This window comes from Phoca vitulina, unplaced genomic scaffold (assembly GCF_004348235.1).
Source record: "Phoca vitulina isolate PV1807 unplaced genomic scaffold, GSC_HSeal_1.0 scaffold14, whole genome shotgun sequence".
NCBI lineage: Eukaryota > Metazoa > Chordata > Mammalia > Carnivora > Phocidae > Phoca > Phoca vitulina.
This window is the reverse complement of record NW_022589717.1, coordinates 31685198-31707106: the sequence shown is the minus strand read 5'-3', so window position 1 is coordinate 31707106 and position 21909 is coordinate 31685198. Positions and strand designations below refer to the sequence as shown.

The following is a 21909-nucleotide window of genomic DNA, read 5'->3' as shown; positions in this document are numbered from 1 at the left end:
GACTTGGTTGCTTAATTGACTGTGTCACCAAGTGCCCCTAGCCCATTTTTTCCATTGTATTACTTAATTACCATTGGTCTGTAAATATCATTTATAAATTTTGGATGTGAAATTTAAGTCAAATGCATGTTGAGCAAATATGCTCTCAAAATCTATCAATCTGCCTCTTTTCTCTCCTACTAATGTCTTGGATAACCATAAGGTATTAGTTCTAATATAGTCAAATTTATCAGTTATTTGCTCTATGATTAGTGCTATTTGTGTCTTATTGAAGAAATACTTGTCTTCACAGATATGACAATGTTGTTGTCCTTTATTTTTTTCCCTTATAGCTTGTTTGTAATTCACATCTCAGTCTGCGTTCCATATGAAATCGATTTTTGTAGATGGAGTGCATGAAAGAATCTTTTTTATCTCTATCATTGTACTAAAACCACTGTCATAATTATTACATCTTTATAGTATGTCTTAATTCTATCAATATAAATCCTCCTTTGTTTGTTTCATCAAATTGCCGTGGTTCTTCTTAGGCCTTTGCATTTCTCATGGGTTTTTAAATCATTTTATCAATTTAGAAACAAAACAAAACAAAACAAAATATGAAACCCGGCGATGTATTGAATCGAATCTATTTTTCAATTGGGAAAGAAAATGCTATCTGTATAACAAAACTTTTGATCCATCAACACACTATATCCCTCCATCTATTTAGAGCTTTAATTTTCATCAATAATATTTTGCAGTTTTCAGCGTAGATTTTAGCTACTTTAATTTTATGGATGCCTTGGTAACTGGTATTTTTTTTAGTTCTTTTTTTGAGATTTGGAAATATTTGGATGATTTTTATATATTGACCTTTGTATTGAGCGATTTTGCTAAACTGACTACTTAATTCTAATAGTTTGTAGATTTTCTGTATAATAAATCATATTATCTTCAAATAAGAACTTTTATTTCTCCCTTTTCATTTATGCCTTTTATTCCATTATGTTACCTTTTTGCACTGACACATTAAATAATGATGATTATAGAAGACAGCCTTACTTTCTTCCCAATTTCAGGACAAAGCTCTTGATATTTTATCATCAAGTATGATCTTTACCATGAGTTTGCTTGTAGATAGTCTTTTATTTTTTGCTTGTAGATATTCCTTATCAGATTAAGAAATTCCACTTCTATTCCTAATTAGTTGAGAGTTTATCATAAATGTGTACTAAACTAAATGCATTTTACCATCTGTTGAGATGATACTGTAACTTTCTCTTTTCTTCTGTTAATGTGGTGAATTATACTTATAAATTTTTAAATATTAGAACTAACTTGTATATCTGGATAAACTTCATTAATGATGGTATATTATCCTTTTTATACATGGCCAAATTTTCTTTGCTCATACTAAACTTAAAATTTTTCATCTTTGTTTATGGAAAAAATTTAACTGTAACTTTCCTTTCTTGTAAAAATTTTGTCAACTTTGTACGTCAAAGTTATGTAACTGGCCTCCTAAAAAGTTTCAGTGCACATTCCCTTTTGTTGTATTCTCTAAAGATGTAGTACAAAATGGGGCTATTTCTTTCTTACATATTAAGTGAAATTCATCATTTAAGCCAGCGGAATCTGGTAGTTTCTTAATAGGAAGGTTTTCCATTAACACTTTTACAGTGTTTTGGGTTTTTTTTTTAAGATTTTGTTTCTTTATTTGACAGAGATAGAGAGAGTGCTTGCACAAGCAGGCAGAAACAGGCTTCCAGCTGAGCAGAGAGCCAGGACCCTGGGATCGTGACCTGAGCCAAAGGCAGACGCTTAACAGACTGAGTCACCCACGCGCCCCAACACCTTTACACCCTTACAGTTTTGATAGATATAGATGTCAAAGATACTGAACTAATTAAATTTTCAATTTCTTTTTTTGTTGGTTTTGCTGCATTATATTTTTTAACAAATATACTTATTTTATCCAAATTGCCAGATTGATTGGCTATAATTTACTTCTAATAAATCACTCGGGAAACTATTTCTTGGAAAGTAGTCAAATTCTTTTTATTCTTTCTATTCAAATTAGAAATTAAAATAACTGCACCAGAAAAATGAAATTGGAACAAGATGGCAGGAGGAAAGGGGGCTCATCTTCATGCAAAGAAAGCCAAACCAACTTTCAACATTATTTGGGTCTGCCAGAGCAGATCCTGTGTGTGTGTGTGTGTGTGCATGCACGTGCGTGTGTGCATGTGTGTGTGTGTGTGTTTTCTTAAAAATATGTAAAGAGTAGGTCTGAGACCCAAACTTCATATGATCAAATATGGGAGGTTAAACACATGTGTTTCTCTCTTTTTTTTCACATGTGGTTTTCTTTATTGATTATTCAGGTCCTCCAAATTGTGAATGAACACGCACAAAACATCAAAAACAGATAGGATAGTTGAGGAAATGACATAAGAAAAGTTACTTTTAGAAAAAGGAGTTTGGATAGACGTATGGTAACATATTTAGGAAACTGGAGGAAGCTGCATCTTAACTTGTTTTGATCTGTTTCCATCTACCACAATTTTCATTCCTGATGCACCAAATATCCTCTTTCTTTGTCTAGTGGGATCCTCTTCCAGTTGGCTCCTGCTTACTTTAGATATGACCATACTAGCTCTGAAAGCTTCTTTGTTCTCTGGTATGTGAAGCTGGTTCAGATCTATCTTACATATTTTCTGCTCCCAATCTGAAAAAAAATTTTTTTTTTTTTCCAAGAAGTCTTAGTTCCTATGAGTGGAAAAGAACTATTTAGAGATCATAATCTGGGCACTCAGTGTGATCATGTCTAATGAGCTGTTCACTTTACCCCAAAGTAACCCTATCAGTACTGTTGGTTTGGTATGACCCATTTCAGGTTCATTCTCCTCAAAGTAGTCTTGCTATTTGACTCTTCAATCATTCTTGTGTGTTCTATGCATTTCTCTTGGTTGAGTAAATGCTTTCAAGAATACACATCCGTGCCCCCCAGAGTTTCGAGATCTGACAACTGAATGATCTCATTGTCACGTTGTTTAGAAACTCTGAGGATTCAATGTCCTGAAGTGTGACACATGAGAGGTTATGAACAGAATTTAGGACAGAATTTAATGTGATGTTGTCACAGTCTAGCATTCTTGGATGAGGGCAGTGTAAGGGGAGATTATTTTTAGCTGTCGTGATGTTACTGTTGATGACAGGACAAGAGAGTCTGTGGTTATTTGCATTCTCACTACAATAAATACCACTTCCTGATATAGGTTCGTGTTCTTTTTTGTTTTTGTTTTGTTGTGTTTTGTGTGTGTGTGTGAACTGTGTGAAGTCTAATTGTCAGCCAACAAGTGTACAATGGCTTGTAACTATATTCCTACAAATATGATAAAAACAGAGATTTGGAAGAAATTACATATGTAGTTACTTCTTCAAGAAAGTCTTTCTAATGATTTCAAGAGACAAAAATGATATCAGTGCTAAAAGAAGATAAAAAAAGAACACAAAACAAAAAGCTGTGAAATAATGTAACATAAATCATTCATACACGTTTCAGAGGAGAGATAAATTTGGATTGGAAATATATCCGTTCATATATTAATTCATGTATTTACTCATACATCTTCTTCCAAAGATGTTGATTTATAAAAACACATATAGTATAAATATACAACGAATTACAATGCCCACAAATATCAAATTAATAAAGAAACTGTGTGAAGAGAAATTTGACAAGTATTAATCCTTTTTGAAATATGCACAACTAATGAATTAAGACTTTCACTTCCATTAATTTACATGAAGAATGTGAACCTAAAGATTTAACAATGAAGATATTTAACACAATGCTATTTGTCATGGTAGTAATGTGTCTACTGCTGAACACAGCATAACTATTCAGCCATATGAAAATACTTTAATTAAATGATGATACATTCATTATAAAACCACTAAGTATCATGTTTTCAAATAATGTTTAATGACATGAAAATACTCACATAATATTAATTTTTAAACTGTAATATAAAATTATATTTTGGCACATTTCAAGCCTGTTAAAATAATCAAAACCATAAAATTCACAGAAAATGTAATGTGACTAGATCCAAATATTTGAAGTGGTTATTTTGGATCGTTATTGGTTATTTACAGATAATTTAAATTTGTTTTATATTATTTTTTCTATTTTTCAGTGATTTCTATAGGCGTTTCCTTTTGTAGGATTACTTTCTGTGAGATAAAATTTTATTGCACCTTTAGAATATAATACATGCAATAATTAAGATATAAATATATACAATAGGAAGAAGGAGAAATAGGGTGGCAAAATTAATTAGTTAATTAATCCATGTATCAACTTACAGTACTAATTAGCATGTTTTCAAGTATTTTAAAGCTGCTAAAATGGACCACAGATTTGGGCTCAGAGTTCCTAAGAACCAGGTAAACATAGACACAAAAAATTTATTATATGATTGGCAGTATAAATAAGCCAAAAGTAAACCAGGTACTCTGAGGAAATGCAATTATCCCTTGTTATGGGGCTTAAGAGAACTTCTGTTGCACTCTATAAGAGGATACTGAGTTATATTGTCAAACAGAATAAATAGGACATCTTTGTTGAATGGCCAGGATTTCAACTAAATCTTCTGGTTTGAATATTTGAATAAGTAGAGAAGACACTGGATAGATACATTCCAGACAGAGAAAACAAAAGGAACAAAGCTATAAAGTGATGAATGAGCACAACATGTTTCAGGTCATTTAAGATGGCAAGAGTAGAGGGTCTCTATTGAAGAGATGTTGATAAAGTAAGACATGCAAATGTCAAACATAAGGCTCCTGGGGATAGAGATGAAGTTGGAGATAGAGAGGGGAGAGGGAGAGAGAGAGAGGGAAAAAAAATGCATTAAGTTCCATTGGAGAGAGAAAGTATGTATCGATATCTTTAAAAAAAAGTATTGGTCCCATTTAGAAGGAGAAAAATGCTCAAATAAAATTTAATTTTATATATTTAGAAAGAAAACTTTATAACATTATAAAACAACTACTATTTATTGACTTTTTAGGGAGTGTTGAAAGTTTTGATTAACCTATCTTTAATCTTCACAAAATTTTCAAGATGAGAGTATTACTCCCATTTTAAAGATAAGGGCATTAAAAGGTTGAGTCAGTTGCCAAGATTCTACAACAGGTAAATGGTAAAGATAAGGTTTGATAGCTGTTCTGTCTAGTTCCAATACTTGTATTCATTTCCAACTATATATTGTGGTAGCTAACTGGGACGCCTAGGTGGCTCAGTTGATTAAGTGTCTGCCTTCGGCTCAGGTCATGATCACAGTGTCCTGGGGTCAAACCCCACATTGGCCCCCCCCTCAGTGGTGAGTCTTCCTCTCCCTGTGTGACCTCTCTCACTCTCTCTCAAATAAATGAATAATATCTTAAAAAATAATCCTTATGCCAAAGAGACATAGTCATCTTATAAATGAGTAAGATAATAATGTAATATAACTTACAAGTTAATTTTGAAGAATAAATGATTTGTTGTTTATAACATATCTAAAACAATGCCTGGCACATAGCCTTTACCTCTCATTGTGTTTTTCTATCTCTTCTCACCTTGAGCCAAATGTGGTGGAAAATATAGAAAAATAAGATTGTAATTTATTACTCTGAAATAAAATATTAAAAAAAATTACTCTCACCCCCAAGTCTCTCAATCTCACCATATTTTTAAGACCTAGTAGAAATACCATCATTTTTCTGGGAAGTTTTTTTCTGACTATCTTAATATCCACAACTCCCATGGGTTAGGAGCCCTACCTCATGCTACCATAGCTTGACAAGACTCATTTTGTTTATTTATGTATCCCCAAAGTGTGACAAACTGTAGGTACATAATAAACATCTTACAAATTATGAACGGAAGTGTTTAATTTCAGTCATTAGTCTTAAAAGAAATAAGTTCCTTAAAACTAGTACAGAGTGCTTCCTCAGAACTCATTGCCTAAACCATAAAATTCCCAGAAAGGTCTTCAAAATTTTATTTTAACACTTAGATAAATATTTTAATATGAGGAGTAGACACACTCTATTATTCCTGGAAGAGCATGTAGTGCACACAGACATTATGTAAAATTCTAATGGCATATATGGAAATTACGTTTACCTGTCTTGAAATTGTCTTTTGTCGACAGACTCCAGAATGTTCTTTATCATCAGTGGAAGTACTCTTTTTTTTTTAATTTTTTTTTTTTTAAGATTTTATTTATTTGCGAGAGAGAGAATGAGAGAGAGAGAGCATGAGAGGGAGGAGGGCCAGAGGGAGAAGCAGACTCCAAGCTGAGCAGGGAGCCCAATGCGGGACTCGATCCCAGGACTCCAGGATCATGACCTGAGCCGAAGGCAGTCGCTTAACCAACTGAGCCACCCAGGCGCCCCAGTGGAAGTACTCTTATAATACTGCTGTACTTACAATATTACCTACAGACTAATTAGGTATGGGCTGGCCATTTATTGTTTTAAGCATGGACTTTTTAACATCGGCTAGCTTAAGACTTAGACTAAGTTTATAGTAAGGCTTTTCTGCAAGAAGAAAAATGTTTTGTTTACTACATAAAACTTGTACTTTCTTTTCAAACAATATAGTTTACTCACACCTTTTCAGATTATCCTTCAAACATTCAAGTATGAGTAATTCAAAAAGACTTGAAAACCAAGTTTGCCTATTCTGATTTACACTGCAGTTCTTCACATTGTAGGAAAACAATCTCAGATTCAGGACCCTATATGTTTTATTTAATTTCTGGGAGGAGGAAGTAAGACTTAAAAAAAACCAAAAAAACAAAAAAACCTCCACTCCTGCCTATAAATATGATGTGGGCTTAACTGTCTGTCTTAATTGTGGTAGAAAGACACTGAGCACAAAAAAAAAGAAATAAAATTTCTGAGACAGGCTGATTGCTTTGAAGTAATGAAATAAAATAAGTGTTTAATGGAAATATGAGAAGGCTTATTATGTATTAGTGTGGCTAGTAACAAAGAAGTGACAGTTTAGTATTTAACCTTTCATCTTCAATCTCTAAATGCCTAAAAACTAACTGGAACAATTATGATGAGCACTGGGTGATATATTTGGTGATGAATCAGTAAAAACAATAACAACAATAATACCAACAAAACCTAATTGGTTAAGAGCTGTGTGCAAATCTGGGAAGCCTAGAGTTAGGAATATAAGAAATAGGGGAAAAAATGGGTAAAATCTGAGTTTTGTAACATACTATATGCTTTTTGAATTTGGAAGTTTTAATGACTTTTCTTGCTTTATGCTTGTATACCATGGGAAATATTTCAAAAGTAAATACAGATACTCTTTGAAATAATAGGCAGTCACATCAAATAAAAAAAAAAAAAACTTTTGGAAAGTAAAGGAAACTTTGAAAAGTAAAGAAAAAGAAATAAATTTGAAAACAGCAAAAGAGAAATTATACCTTGACTGTAAGAAAAAAAGAAAAACAATTCAAATGACAATATATTTTTCATCAGAAAACCATGGAGGCAAGAAAGAAGTCACACAACATTTTTCAAATGCTGATGGAAAAGAATTATCAGCCCTGAATCTTATATCCAGCAAAAATATCCTTCAGGAGTGAAGGGGAAATTAGACATTCTCAGAAGAAGGAAAACTAAGAGAGTTTATCACTGGTAGACCTCCCTTAAAAGAAAGGGAAAAAGGTAATTCTTTAAACAGAAAAACAATAAGGAAAGCATTTTAAAACATCAAGAAGGAAGAGAGAATAATGAAAAAAAGTGAATATAAATACGTTTTCCTTCTCCTCTTGAGTATTTTGAACTATATTTGACAGAGTATAAAATGTAACATTATCTGATATGGATATCAATATCTGTAAAGGAATATTTAAGATAATTACATTATGAATAATGGAAAACTAAGGGCCTTGAGAGGAGGTGAAATTTCTACACTCCATGTAAATTGATAAAATGTCAACACCAGTACTTCTTTGTGATGATGGAATAGGTCTTAATCTTGATTGAGGTAGTGGTTAGAAGAATCTACATATATGTGTGTTAAAGTAACATAGAATTCTACACAAACACTGTATCAATATGAATTCCTGGTTTTGATTTTGACTATAGTTATACAAGATGTAATCATTGTGGGGGAGGGGAGGAGGAGCTGAGTGAAGGGTATACATGGAACCTCTATGTACTACCTTTGCAATTTCCAAAAAATCTGTATTTATTTCAAAATGAAAAGTTATAATACACACACACATACACACACACTCGCTTGGAAAAACAAAGAATGTTGGCTTGAAAAGACTTGTTTCTTAGTATACAAACTCTTAAGCCATCATTCCATTCAGAATGACACTTGATTTTAGATTTCCCAAAAGTTCAGATTCCATAAATAGATTTTATTTATTTTTTAATAGATTTTTAAAAAATCATTGTACAACTAACCTTTAAGCCCAGTAATATGTCAAAAATTTGATTGACCGGAAACATCTGAGTTCCATCTTTTCAAATTGATTTTGAAATGGGTGCTCAAATACAAATCAACTGAAGGAAAGAACCATCCACACACTGATAGGAAGTAAACCAACAAGACTAGGATTTATTGTTTAAGGAAAAAAAAAATCTCTAATTTTGAAATATTAGAAACCAAGGTCCTGTTTTGTTTTGAAAACTTTTTATTTTGAAATAATTCTAGATTCACAGGAATTTGCAAACCTATGTATAGACAAGTCTCAGCACCACAACCTCTACCAATGGCAGTCTCTTACACAACTACAATATACTGTCACAACCAAGAAATTGACAATAATAGAACCTATCGACGTTATTCAGATTTCAACCGTTATAAATGATCTCATGTGTGTGTATGTGTGTGTGTAGCTCTATTCAATTTCACTATGTGTATAGCATTGGGTAACCACCGCCATGATAAAGAGAAAAGGGTTGAAGAATGGATGTGGTTTATATAAAAGGGTGAAAAAAGAGTCTTAAGGAGATAGTTCGTTGAATGAACTGTTTTTTTTTAACATAAAATGTAGAATTTGTTTCTACTTAAAATCTTTAAAACATATTTAGAGTAAGGTTTATACTGTTGCTCCTGAGGTGAAATTCTGCATGAATAAAATAAAAATAAACAAGCAAGAAAATGGTGATTTTAAAGGAATAATTTATTAAAATTGCAGTCTACCATTCTCTTTTCAGACTGTCTGACCATTTAAATTAAAGTGTCCAGGGGAAAAAAGTATTTGACAACAAATAGAATTCAAATGACCTCTTGTATTTGTTAACCCTATTAACTGCTTTAGCATCCAAGTGCCTGCATTTACTGGCACAGAAAGTTCCTGTTATTTATTGCCATTTATTGTGGAAGACCTTTGTTCTTTGTGTTTTTCAGCTCTGTTATTCTTAAGAGCCAGGAACTCTGACAGCTGCTGCCAGCCCTGTGCACTTTGTTTAAAGCAATAGGGAAAATTGCCTAGCAACCTCACATCCAGCTCTGGTACCCTCGTGGAGATCACATTCCACACACATTCTCCTCATTTCCGTAAGCTCACAGGGGAACACACACACGCGCGTGCACACACACACACGCACACACACCCTACAACCGAAACTAGATTGACCTTCACTTTTCTAAAAGATAAGATGCAGATCAAAGCTGCGTTGTTATTAACACTGAAGAGATCACATAGAGATTTATAGAAATGAATTAGTTCTTGCCTCTATAGATTTTATTGTTAAAGGGATACTTTTTACAAGGGAAGTGTGCGGCTTCCATTGCTGAAACGGAATAAACATGCTGTTTATACTTCACTAAATATATAATGTCTTATAACTGGTAATATTGACAAAGTGAGGAAAATACAAGTTTATTTTGAGTCAATTTCAGAGCATGGCAGAGAAATTAAACCACCATTGTCTGAATCTTGGTAATAGTCAGAATGTTAGGCTGCTCCTTCTCCTCTACTCCTACTTACCAAGTGATTATGAGAGATGTTAAAAATGTTATTGGATTTTGTGAGAAGATCACTATACCAAAGGGTTAGAAGGCTAGACTTGAACTCTGGAGTTGGGTTTGCTTTTCTTGTTTTCCCTATCGATACTGATTTGAACAATCAATTTATTTATGCCAGTATCCTCATCTGCAAAATAGGAACTTACACTAAATGATCACTTCTCATCTAACATTCCATAATTCCATAAATGGCATTGGTCTTCTATAAGACTGTTTTATACAGAAAAGTAAGAAGGAGAAAATGGTTATTATAGATACTTTTGTTTTGTTTTGTGTCCTTCTTATTTAACTATGCCATCAGACCATACATTTCTATCTATAAAACTGGAAGAGAAAAATAGGTCAGATGCCTATGAATATCTACATGACCTCGATAAGATGTTGTGAATACAAACATGCACAACTATTCCATATAATAATACTAGTTATATATACAACTTCCTACAAAGTTTTGGGAAATGATTTAAGGTCAAAGCAGTAAGAGAGAAATTCTCATGCAGAGGTCAGAAACTATAGCCTGTGGACCAAATTCATCCTGTCACCTAATTTTGTAAATAAAGATTTATTGGAACATGGCACATTCAAACTTCTGCATATTGTCCATGGCGGCTTTCCTGCTACAATGGCAGAGTTAGGTAGTTAAAACAGAAGCCATATGTCCTCCAAAGCTGAAATATTCACTATTTGGTTCTTTACAGAAAAAGTTTGTTGATCCCTGTTGTATGAGAAACTTTACTATATTTATTAGAATTGAAATTAGTCACCTCAACCAGACTGTGTACATGTCAATGAAAGAAAAATTTTGTATTAAATTGTAGAATTCCAGGTTCTAGGTACTCTTTTGTTTCAAGAGAGGAAACAGTTAAAAAGAAATTAAAGACTGAATTTGACTGAATTTGACTGATACGTGTTTGTCATTAATTTCTCAAAATGAGTTAACTATTATATTTAGGTTTTCTCATATATTTATAGCTAAATATTTAAAAAATTGTTTGGAAACATCAAAGTTAGTACATTTGAAATGTAATATCAATGCAGGGGATGTGATATGAAAATTTGGAGCCCCTTGAAAAAAACACACTAATCCTAAGGAAAATGTGGAATTTAAGGACCTGGTCTTCCTCAATATCATGGACATTAATAAAATTCACTGTCATGGTTGTAAATGTACACATCAGCAATGTAAGGCTTTACACACTACAATACACTTTGCATATGCCTTACTATGATTAGAACAGTATTGTTTGATTTCTCAATCCTAGATTACTCATTCTGAAGTAGTTAGCAGAATCTTTAAAATGGAAACAGAAAAATATTGAATCAATGGAGAAAGGAATGTTTATCTTTTTGTTTCTTCCTTGTTGCTGAGCTCTTCTACCCAACACCCAAAATAGCAAATTACTATTTGACACAGAGTTTAATCTTGCCAGGAACTTCCTCAACACATAGATAATTTTTGTTCTTTGAGATATAATGTAGGTTAATGGTTCATCTTCTGATGCTCTAAGAATCCTGCAATTTAATAAAAAGAGTCATCACTGAGTAATGGATACAACCCCGCTCCGTTGCCTTGGGATTAGGACATGGTATTTAAGAGGAGAGAAGAGTGGACTGCATCTATCTTTTCCACCAACTGGCAGTTATGGTGATGAGACCTCCTGGGCCATCCAGCCACAGCCCCAAATGCCTGCTGCTATGAGAAGTGATGTTGTGATGCAAGATGACTAATTTCCTGAGAGCCTGCTACGAAGGGAGAAGGGTAGTAAAAGAGGGACTCAAAGGAAGGAAAGGAACGAAAGGAAAGACCAGGAGTGGAAGGAACGGTATTGAGTTATACAAGTACAGAGGAACTGAAGAAAGGCTACAATTTTTAGTTATGGTTTCCATGTAAAAATGCTATTGATTAGAGTGGTCAGAGGAAATGGTGATGAATCAAGAGGAAAATTAAAGAAAGAAAGAAACTTACGGATTTTGTGTGATGATGTAAGGCTCATTTTGGTATCCAATACCACCAGATTCTGCTTCTTGATTCAGCTCTAACCTTTTATTCTTAGCCCTTGTTCCTAGTCATGTGCACTGCTTATCAGCCTCTATGTGTTAAACTTTTGTAACTGTGGAGATCCCCTAACCCAATTCCCTTTTGCTGCCTATGTTGGGTCAACATAGTCTCCGTGATGATGAATATTTAGTACCCCATTTTCCTTAGATCTCGTTCCCTCCTCTACTAATAACAGTCAAGTTACCTGGAGACTGACATCCTGAATCTCATGCTCTTTTGCCTTTAGATCTGCTACTTATCCATGAGTTTCTCTGATTTTGATTCTGCCCAATCACCCAGATTCTGCCCTACTGTCTACACGTATTTTGCTTTTGCTGCCATCTACTGGGAAACCAACTACTTTATCTCAGGCCCTTGCTGACAACTTGCTTGAAACTATTGTGCTCACTAGACTTAATGCAAATTATCACCTAGAGCTGGACCAGTTCCCCCCAGGACTTGACCTACCCAAGCTGGTAGGTCTGCTCCCCTATCTAAGTTGTCTAATGATGCTGCAAATACCTTGGGAAAAGAATGCTAGAAATCACTGAAATGGAAATGGCAGCATAAATGAGAAGGTAAATTTGTTTTCACTTTCTGTTAATTTGATTTAAAGTGTAATTTTCCGTGTGTGTATTTTGCCACATCCCCAAAGACCTGCCCATCTGGTAACAAAGTTTGCTAACGGTAGGCTGATATTGGTGAGGAGGCCAGTTTCTATACAGAGTCCATATGAAGTAAGCAAATTAACATTGGCATTTCAACTAGACAGACTTGATATTTAACTGTGGCACCACCATTAATTAGCAGTGTTACTGAGAAAAAGTTACATAACTAGTTCTGAGTCTCAGTTCCTTATCTTTAATATTGTGGCAATATTACTATCAACCTAATAAAATTTGTGAAAAATAAGAAAAGAATTCATGAGAAGTGCTTATCTCTGTGCCAGGTACATAGACCTCACTGATATGTGGGATCATAGATGGTGCAGTTCCTCACATATCAAAGGTAGAATGCATGGGTCATGATACAGCAAAATGAAAACACTCCCTTTCTCCTTTTCTAAAACATAGTTCTAGTCTATGACATCATCTTCGTTTTTCTCTCTCTTTCTTGCCTAGAAGAATTCCTTGTCCACACTGGATAATTTATATATGTCATTGCCGATCTGGACACCTGCCAAAGGAAGAAATGGAATCGAAAAGGAAAGTGAAAGGAGCTCTCAGGTTCTCTAATGCAGAGGGAATAATCATGTCTTTTTTGTAACCATTCATATGCCACTTAAGAGAACTTGAATTTCAGTGATTTATACTATTCCTCCTGGTTTTGATTTTAAGATTTAAAGAACCATGTTTAAATCATTAGAAGAGACATGGCTGATCAAGTTGAAAGAAGCTATTTTGTAAGAGAAGCTCATTAATGGACTTTTAACCCAACAACGTTTGTCAGCAATGTTGTTCTTTCTATTTCTTTGGCAAACATACTGCTAATAGTGCATGATAAATAGAATATATCTACAATTGAAAAAGAAATTCCGGCATATTTAATTGGTTTCTGGTACTCTTTTCTGACCTATGCCCTCATAAAAGTTCCTATTGAACATTTGCGGACTTGGACCATGACCAACTTCATGTAAAGTAAATTCATTTACTCTTGCAATCCCAATATATTAATAAAACTGGGCGACACAAATGGCAAGGTGGCAAGTTCTACCCTGATGGTTTGGACTCATAAGTCAGTGGCAATTGTTCTTCTGAATGTAAACAGGTTGAACGAAGTTTGAAGGCTGCGAATTAAGAAAAACTTTGCATGTTAAGGTTTGTGTTTATCTTGAAACCTGAAATTTTCAAAACATATCCACTGAATTATCTTTAGAACCATTGAAGAAACAATGATGATAGTCCATATCCTTCCAGCAAGAACAAGAGTTAACAGAATTTATTACTGTGCAGTAAAGAAGGGGGAAAAAAGTCTTGATTACCAATTCTTACAAATTCCTTTGTCCTCAACATTCCATCAAATGTTCCAATTCCAATGCCTTAGTCTGCTCAGGCTGACGTCATGAAATAGCATAGATTGGCTGGCTTAAATAACAGAAATTTATTTCGCACATCTTTGGAGGCTGGGAGGTCCAAGATCAAGGTGCTAGCTAATTTGACTGCTGGTGAGAGCTTTGTCCTTGGCTTGCAGATGGTCTCCTTTTTTTGCCAGATCTTCATGTGGAGAATAGAAAAGGGAACTCTTTTGTGTCTCTTCAGATAAGGACATTAATCCTATCAAAATAGGGCCCCACCCTGATGACCGCATTTAACCTTAATTACCTCTTATGAGTCTTATCTCCAAATATAATCACATTGGGACTTAGGGATTTCAACATACGAATTTTGGGGTACACAATTTGATCCATATCACTCAATCTGTGATAGTCTAAAATGATCATGAATTTTTTAAATTTCCATTAATAGGTGGGAAGTTGTCAGGGCATTAACTATTCAAGCCTAAATCTTGTAATCTGTGTCTAAATAACACCATCTTTACTTACTGTTTTTTGTTAATAACTGACTTTGTGGTTGTTTTTAGTAGGAAAATCAACCAAGTACATTTTAACAATGTTAAGCTTGGTTATTCATTCAGATAGACACCAAACTGCTAATCTCATCCTGTATGTTGCCATATCTCCTCCTCTTCCATTTTTGATTCTTAGTACAATTCCTCCTATTGTTAAGTGAATAGGACATTTTCTGCTTCAAAGGGAAAGAAATATAAAAGGTCCTCAAACTATTTTATTTGCTTTTAGTAGTAAATTGCTTGTGTGTGACTTAGTATCAATTATCTTCCCTTAAGGAATGTCTGAAGTGCTCTAGTTCCCTGGGATTACTATCGAAATGATGCTTGTTGGTGCTTAATGATTCTTTATCTGGGTAGCACTCATCACTCAGTGCCAGGGTAGTGGTTTTGCATCAACATCATTTGCAACTATGGACAGAACCTTCTTTGTTTCTGTTTAAATATTATATCAATCTTGTCTTGCCTGTGCATTGGAATGAGGTTTAACATAAAGATGGAGGGAGTTCAAATGCAATCTGAAAATAATACTGGCAAATAGCTTTGGGACTTACTGTTTAAAGTTAGCATACATTTATTTAAGATATTGAATTAAACCAACAAAAAGGCATCCTATAAAATTGGAAGGTAAAAAAAAAATTAAAAAAGCAAAATATATTTTCATCTGTTAGAAAGTCTGAACCATAACATTTTATAAATATTTATTTCTTTGACTCAATTTCATCTTTTAAATGCAACTTCTTTTAGAAATAAATTGCTTATAGTTGGCTCCAATAAAATTTATCCCTAGAACTAGAGTAGAAGAGTTTCTCCCACTATAAGCTGTTTATATCTTTTAGCTGAAGTCTGTGAAAATAATAAACTTATCTCTGTTATGAAGAGTCACTGCCTATGGTGTGGGCAGAGATTTGGGGGTTGGAGGTTATTGAGAAAAGTACAAAAAAATCCCAGGATATTTCCAGGTATAAGTGCAAGAGAAATAGCTTTATGATATTTTGTGGATTGGGGTCCTTAAGTCTCCTCCTATCAAGCATTGAACATAAGGAATTAATAGACAACATTAAATCACACCAAAACTCTTTCTTAAAGTAGAAAGCTCTATGTTAAAGAGGGTAAATGTGTATTGAAAGATAGAAACTAAACCAAGCACATGAAATCTAATTTTTTATCTTTCCTAATGATAAACATTTTTTCTTAATCTTAAAATGTGGTAAAAAAAAAAAAAAAAAACTAGTTATGGTAAGAAATAAACCATAAATTCACAGAAATATGAAATCTTTATCTGCTTGATGAAGACCTTATAGAAAAGAATTTTCAAAAATTAGATTGATCATTTCTTTTCAAATAGCTTACTAAATTCAACTTTTAACTTAATTTAATTAAGCAATGTATAGAAAGCATAAAGGACAAAATATGAAAAGATAACTCTTTGGAGGCTTGCTGAATAATAGACGGAATTACAGTAGACAGGTAAACGTGGAAAAGTTGGCCAAGATCCTGTTGGCACTTTAAGCTCATTAAAAACATTTAAAAGAATGTCAATGTATAAAAAAAAAAAAGAAAAGAAAAAGGGAAAAAAAGATGGTAAAATCATTGATTTGACCTCTTGCTTGGTGGGAGTGTGAAAATTGGATCTTGGAGGCAGCAGATGAGAATGGGATTGATTTAGGCCTTTGAAGTGAAACAATATCTCCAGACAGTCATACCATGGAAGCCACAAAGCCGAGAGTGAACTCAATAAAACACCGTGGATAAGGATATATATTATGTGAAGGATCTAGAAAAGTTAATAGCAGAATATTTGAGCCATGCCTCATAGGCAAGGACCTACCATCTGGAGAACAAGATGATACAAAAGTAGATGCCAAGAAAAAAGTCAAAAGGAAATAGAGAATATAAAAATATTTCTGGACCTATCCAGTAGGCAGAGACTCACTGATGGAAAATAGCATGTTGTTTAAAAATGATTAAAATTTTATTGCAAAATGTCAAACTCCAGCCATTAATAAATGATGGCTAATTAAAGAAAGTGGTTCTATGAAAAATAACATTGGCTCTTTTATATTATATGTCTGACATTGTCTTTACATTAACAATGTATTTACTGTAATATTTTAAATTTAATACCTAGTATTTGAATCCTTAATGTTGTGTGATGTTGCCATAATGTTCCCTCTTCCTTGAATATGGAGTAGCTACATTTCAAAAGAAAACTATAGCTACATTTAAAAAGAAAACTGAAGGTGGTCAGATCGGAATGAATAAAACCAACCAGACCACTCACATACAGGTTCACTAATGCTGTGTTTTCCCTGTTGCTTGCTGGACTAATATAATCTGTCATGGCAGCAAGGAGGTCTCTAAGTAAGACATTCACATTCCTTTCTAATGAGTCAACTTTCCACCCCATAGCAATATCAGATGTCTTTTAAATCAAGCAAAGAGAAGCTCTATGCTAGAGGAAATGACCTGCGGTGCCTTGAGTTTATCATGGGTTTAGCCCTTTTGTCCTTTTATAACTACACTGGGAGCAGTTAGTGATACCTAGATGTGTTTGATCTAAGATTCTTGAATCGAGAAATAAAATTAAGTTGAAAATAATTTATTTAAAAAGCTAGAATATTACAATATTGTTGCTTATAAGATTCTTAAATATGTCATTAATAGTTACTTCAAAATTACTTAAGTTGGTTAACTGGTTAACCTAAAGAAACTTAACGTTCTACCCGTTAATGTCTTTTGTTTGAATCTTTACTCCAATTTGTGCAAATTAACTTTAATTTTTATTATCTATATTTTTTCTTGAAATTATTTTGTCTCATGTAAAAAAAATATTTAATTAATTTACTCCTACTAGTGTGTGAATTGTTTGACCATCTTGCATATACAATTTGCTTCCTTACAAAACAAAATGATAAATTTTGTGGTAGTGTCTGTTATTCCAGGCCTTGGCTATGTAGAATGCTATGCTAAGATCATACAGTGACAGATAAGAAAAGAAAAAAAGAAGGGAAAGGCAAATGTGCATGAGAATGTATCTCTGTAAACATCCAATAAGTCCTCAAAAGTCAAAAATCAAATAACGAGCTTGATTATTATTTTCCCTTCTGTCTCAATTGAATCAACATTAGCCAGTTGACTGAGGTAGACACAACAGCAAGCCATAGTCAACAGTCTATTTGGCTCCCTGAAGAATCATCATCTCTGATTCAGATCGTATCAACTGGTTTATATGACTCAGTCCTACTTCACTTACTTCAGTAAGTGTTAATCTAATTTAGGCCTAGACAAGATAGTTCATCCAAATAAGATAATGGTATAAATATTCTTTCCCCATCCTTCACAGTACTTTTTACTGTCTTTGCTAGATTTTATGCATAATAAATTTTTATATCTCCAGCATTCAATTTTTAGTAATTTAGTCGTACTTAGAATAACATGAGGCCTTACTGCAAGTTTGCATTCTGAAGTAGATCTTTCATATATAAGAACTCTAATTTAAAGTGTCAGGATTGCAGTCATTAAAACTGTTTACCAATATTCTGTTCTCTCATTCCTCGGGCACCTGGCAGCATTGTGCTTCTTCACTTCCATAGATGTTGTCATGTAATTTGCTTTGGCCAGTGAAATGTGAGCAGAGGGAACTGTCTGACTTTGTGGAAGTTTTATGAGCCAGTCTGTCCTTCACCATATTCCCTTTTCTCTCTGCTTCCATGACTATCAGTGTCCCATCAGCATGGGTCTTACAGCAAAGGCAATAGACGCAGAGCAGACAGAGAACATGAAGGAAATTAAATGTATTATTTTTTATTCCACTGTGATTTAGCTATGGGTTAAAACTATGGAACCTGGCTGCATTGATTGACAGACTTGAAGAACTATCAAAGTTTGAAGTCCATTTCCCAGATTAAGAATATATTTGGATTAAAAAAATATAATAATATGAATAGATTTTTCTAAAATATGTAAATTGGATCTTCCTCGTAGAGCAATTCTAGAAACAATACTTTCCATACTGATTTGTTTATGACCTGATACAGGTTCAGCCATGTGAAATTGCCTGTATTTGACCAGTTTTTAATGTAAAAATGGCAACTTCATATAGTTTACCTAATAAATGTCCTGATGATACTACATTGTTTTGTGTATCTAAGGGAACTACACATTTTGTTTCAGTAAGTTGATTGCTGAATAGAAATAAGATTACTCACATCTAATATTTGCTTAGAGTGTAATCTTATTTCATTAATGCCTTACGTTTAGGACATTAAAAAGTTAGGCCAAATAACACAATGTTATTAACAAACACTTGTCTTTTGCAGACATGATCTAATGCATTTTTTTAAGTTTTTGTTTTTTAACATGCTAACCATTGCTTGCTTTAGGACACATTCCTGAGGTCATACACAACATTTATCACACTTAAAATACTATGACACAGGCTATTTTTTGGTTTTGAAGTTTTTGCCAATGAAAAATCAGATAACTAATTAGCCAATATGGCTTATTATGTTAAATTTACCCACTAAGAGAGCTTTCAAAAATGATTAAAATGCAATTTTTTATCCTCAGAGAGGGAACATTTCCATTAAAAAACAACACACATGAAATATTTGACTATTACTCGGATTTTTAATTATTGAACTATTATGCCATTAGGGAAAACCCAAATCCACGATGCTGAAATACCTTACAAGAAGAATATTCAAAAATGTTTCACTCAGTTTACTCTTTTTTTTTTTTTTAATTTTATTTATTTATTTGACAGAGAGAGACACAGCGAGAGAGGGAACACAAGCAGGGGGAGTGGGAGAGGGAGAAGTAGGCTTTCCGCGGAGCAGAGAGCCCGATGCGGGGCTCGATCCCAAGACCCTGAGATCATGACCTGAGCCGAAGGCAGACGCTTAACAACTGAGCCACCCAGGCGCCCTCACTCAGTTTACTCTTACTTGGTTTCAGAAGTGTGCCAAATTAAAAGGTTCTAGTGAGGTTCTAGTTCTATATGCTTTAGAAAAATGTGACTTTCTGGTTTAAAGAAATGAAGTTCAAGAATGATTTATAAACCTTTAGAATTTCCAGATGTAACTTCTCATAAAGCTCTTTGGATATCAAATGTATTTACCAAATACTTTGATGAGTTAAGTGTAAATGAATCAGTAACATAAGGATTAAATTTCTCCACAAATACACAAGAGCCTAAAAAATTAGGAAAAAGAGTGCCTTGGCAGAATTCAATTGGGTCTTGTCAAATCCAAAGAGTTTCAAAACTATGTCTTGAAGTTTTCCTGAAACTGAAAACTCACTATTTTTGATAATTTTTTGTTACAAATCCAAATTGAATATTGTTTCCAAGTTCTATTAGCAGTAAACAAATCGAAAGTGATTAGGACCATGGCCACAAATTCACTTCCATAAATAATTTCTTGTAACATCAACAACTTCATCACATTTTTCTATAAATAATGTTTCTTAGAGTTCTAAGAATTAAAAGTAGAGGAAGGTGATCAGAAGGTACAAACTTCCAGTTAAAAGACAAATAAGTACTACGGATGTAATGTATCACACGATGACTATAGTTTACACAACTGTATGAGATATATGAAATTGTTAAAGGAGAGATCCTAAGAGTTCTTACCACAAGGAAAATGTGTTTCTTTTTTTCTTTTCTTTTCATTGTATCTATATGAGATGATGAATGTTAACTAAATTTATTATGGTAATCATTTCACAACATATGTAAATCAAACCATTATGCTGTACACCTTAAATTTCTACAGCAATGTTTGTCAATTATTTCTCAAAAGAACTGGAAAAATATGAAAAAAAAACCCTGAATTTCAGTAAATAACAAAAGTAAAAACAGAAAACAAATAATCTGACTCCACTTGTTCTCAAATTTTCTGTTATCAGTAATATTTTCACAGTGCTCTGAGGCCAAAATAAATCCTTAACAGTTTTATTTATTAAGTAGCTAGGTCTACACAACGTAATAAGTTGTAATATTCCAAAAATTTAGAATCGTTTCCTTCAGCACACCACTGAAAATCTTGGTGTTGCCATGGGCTGCCGCCCTGCCCAGTGTTAACCATATGGTCAGAAGAAGCCATATCCCAAAGTCTTGCTCTGCAGAGGTGTCCCTGATGCCAAGATCTGCATCTTTGACTTGGGGTGGAAGAAGGCAAAAGTGGATGAGTTCCCTCTCAGCAGCCACATGGCGTCAGATGAATATAAGCAGCTCTCCCCTGAAGCCCTGGAGGCTGCCCTTATTTGTGCCAACACGTACATAGTGAAAAGCTGTGGCAAAGATGATTTTCACATCCGAGGGTAGCTCCAGCCCTTCCACGGCACCCATATCAACAGGATGTCGTCCTGTAAGGCATGCGAGGTGCCTTTGGAAAGCCCCAGGGCACAGTAGCCAGGGTCCACGTTCGCCAAGTCATCATGTCCATCCCTACCAAGCTGCAGAACAAGGGGCATGTGATTGAGGCCCTAGGCAGGGCCAAGTTCAAGTTCCGCAAGGCCAAGTTCAAGTTCCCTGGCCACCAGAAGATCCACATTTCCAAGAAATGGGGCTTTGCTAAGTTTAATGCTGACGAATTTGAAGACGTGGTGGCTGAAAAGCGGCTCATCCCAGATGGCCGTGGGGTTAAATATATCCCTAATTGTGGCCCCCTGGACAAATGGTGGGCTCTGAACTCATGAGAACCTCGGCATTGTCCCCTCCCTACTCATGCCCACTGATAAATCCTACTTCCTGTCATAAATAAATAAATAAATAAATAAATAAATAAATAAATTCCAAAAATTCAGTAGTCATATGCAAAACCACTACATATGAATTAAAAAATAATATTTTATTTCATTGTTAAGTACTACACTCACTTATTAACAGGTTATATGTACCCAGTTGGGTCCCACAAACTTCTCAATCCTTGAAATCTCATTTACATCGCCACCTCAATTCTTGTTCTGATTTTCTAATAGTATTTGACTTTTATTACAGAAAAAAATAGAAAACCCAGGTTCATAAAGATACAACATCATTGAGAGGAATGTAACATGATCTCACATTGAAACTGTGAACTACCTTGACCTAGTAGTTCAGATGGTGGCCAAAAGATGTTGAGTGTTTCTCATTTTGCGGGGAAAATTTAAAATATTCCATGCCATCTTCATGGCTTCACTATGACTTTCCAGGGTGCCTCAGGACACAGTTTGGGAGCTGTGGGTTTTAAGAATTCCCTTATCTTACAACCATTTC

At 34.0% G+C, this 21909-nt stretch overlaps 1 pseudogene; it reads left to right on the top strand.

Annotated features, from left to right (window-relative positions):
• The first annotated feature begins 20706 nt into the window (after positions 1–20706).
• LOC116637457 lies at positions 20707–21350 on the top strand (annotated as a pseudogene).
• The last annotated feature ends 559 nt before the right edge of the window (positions 21351–21909 follow it).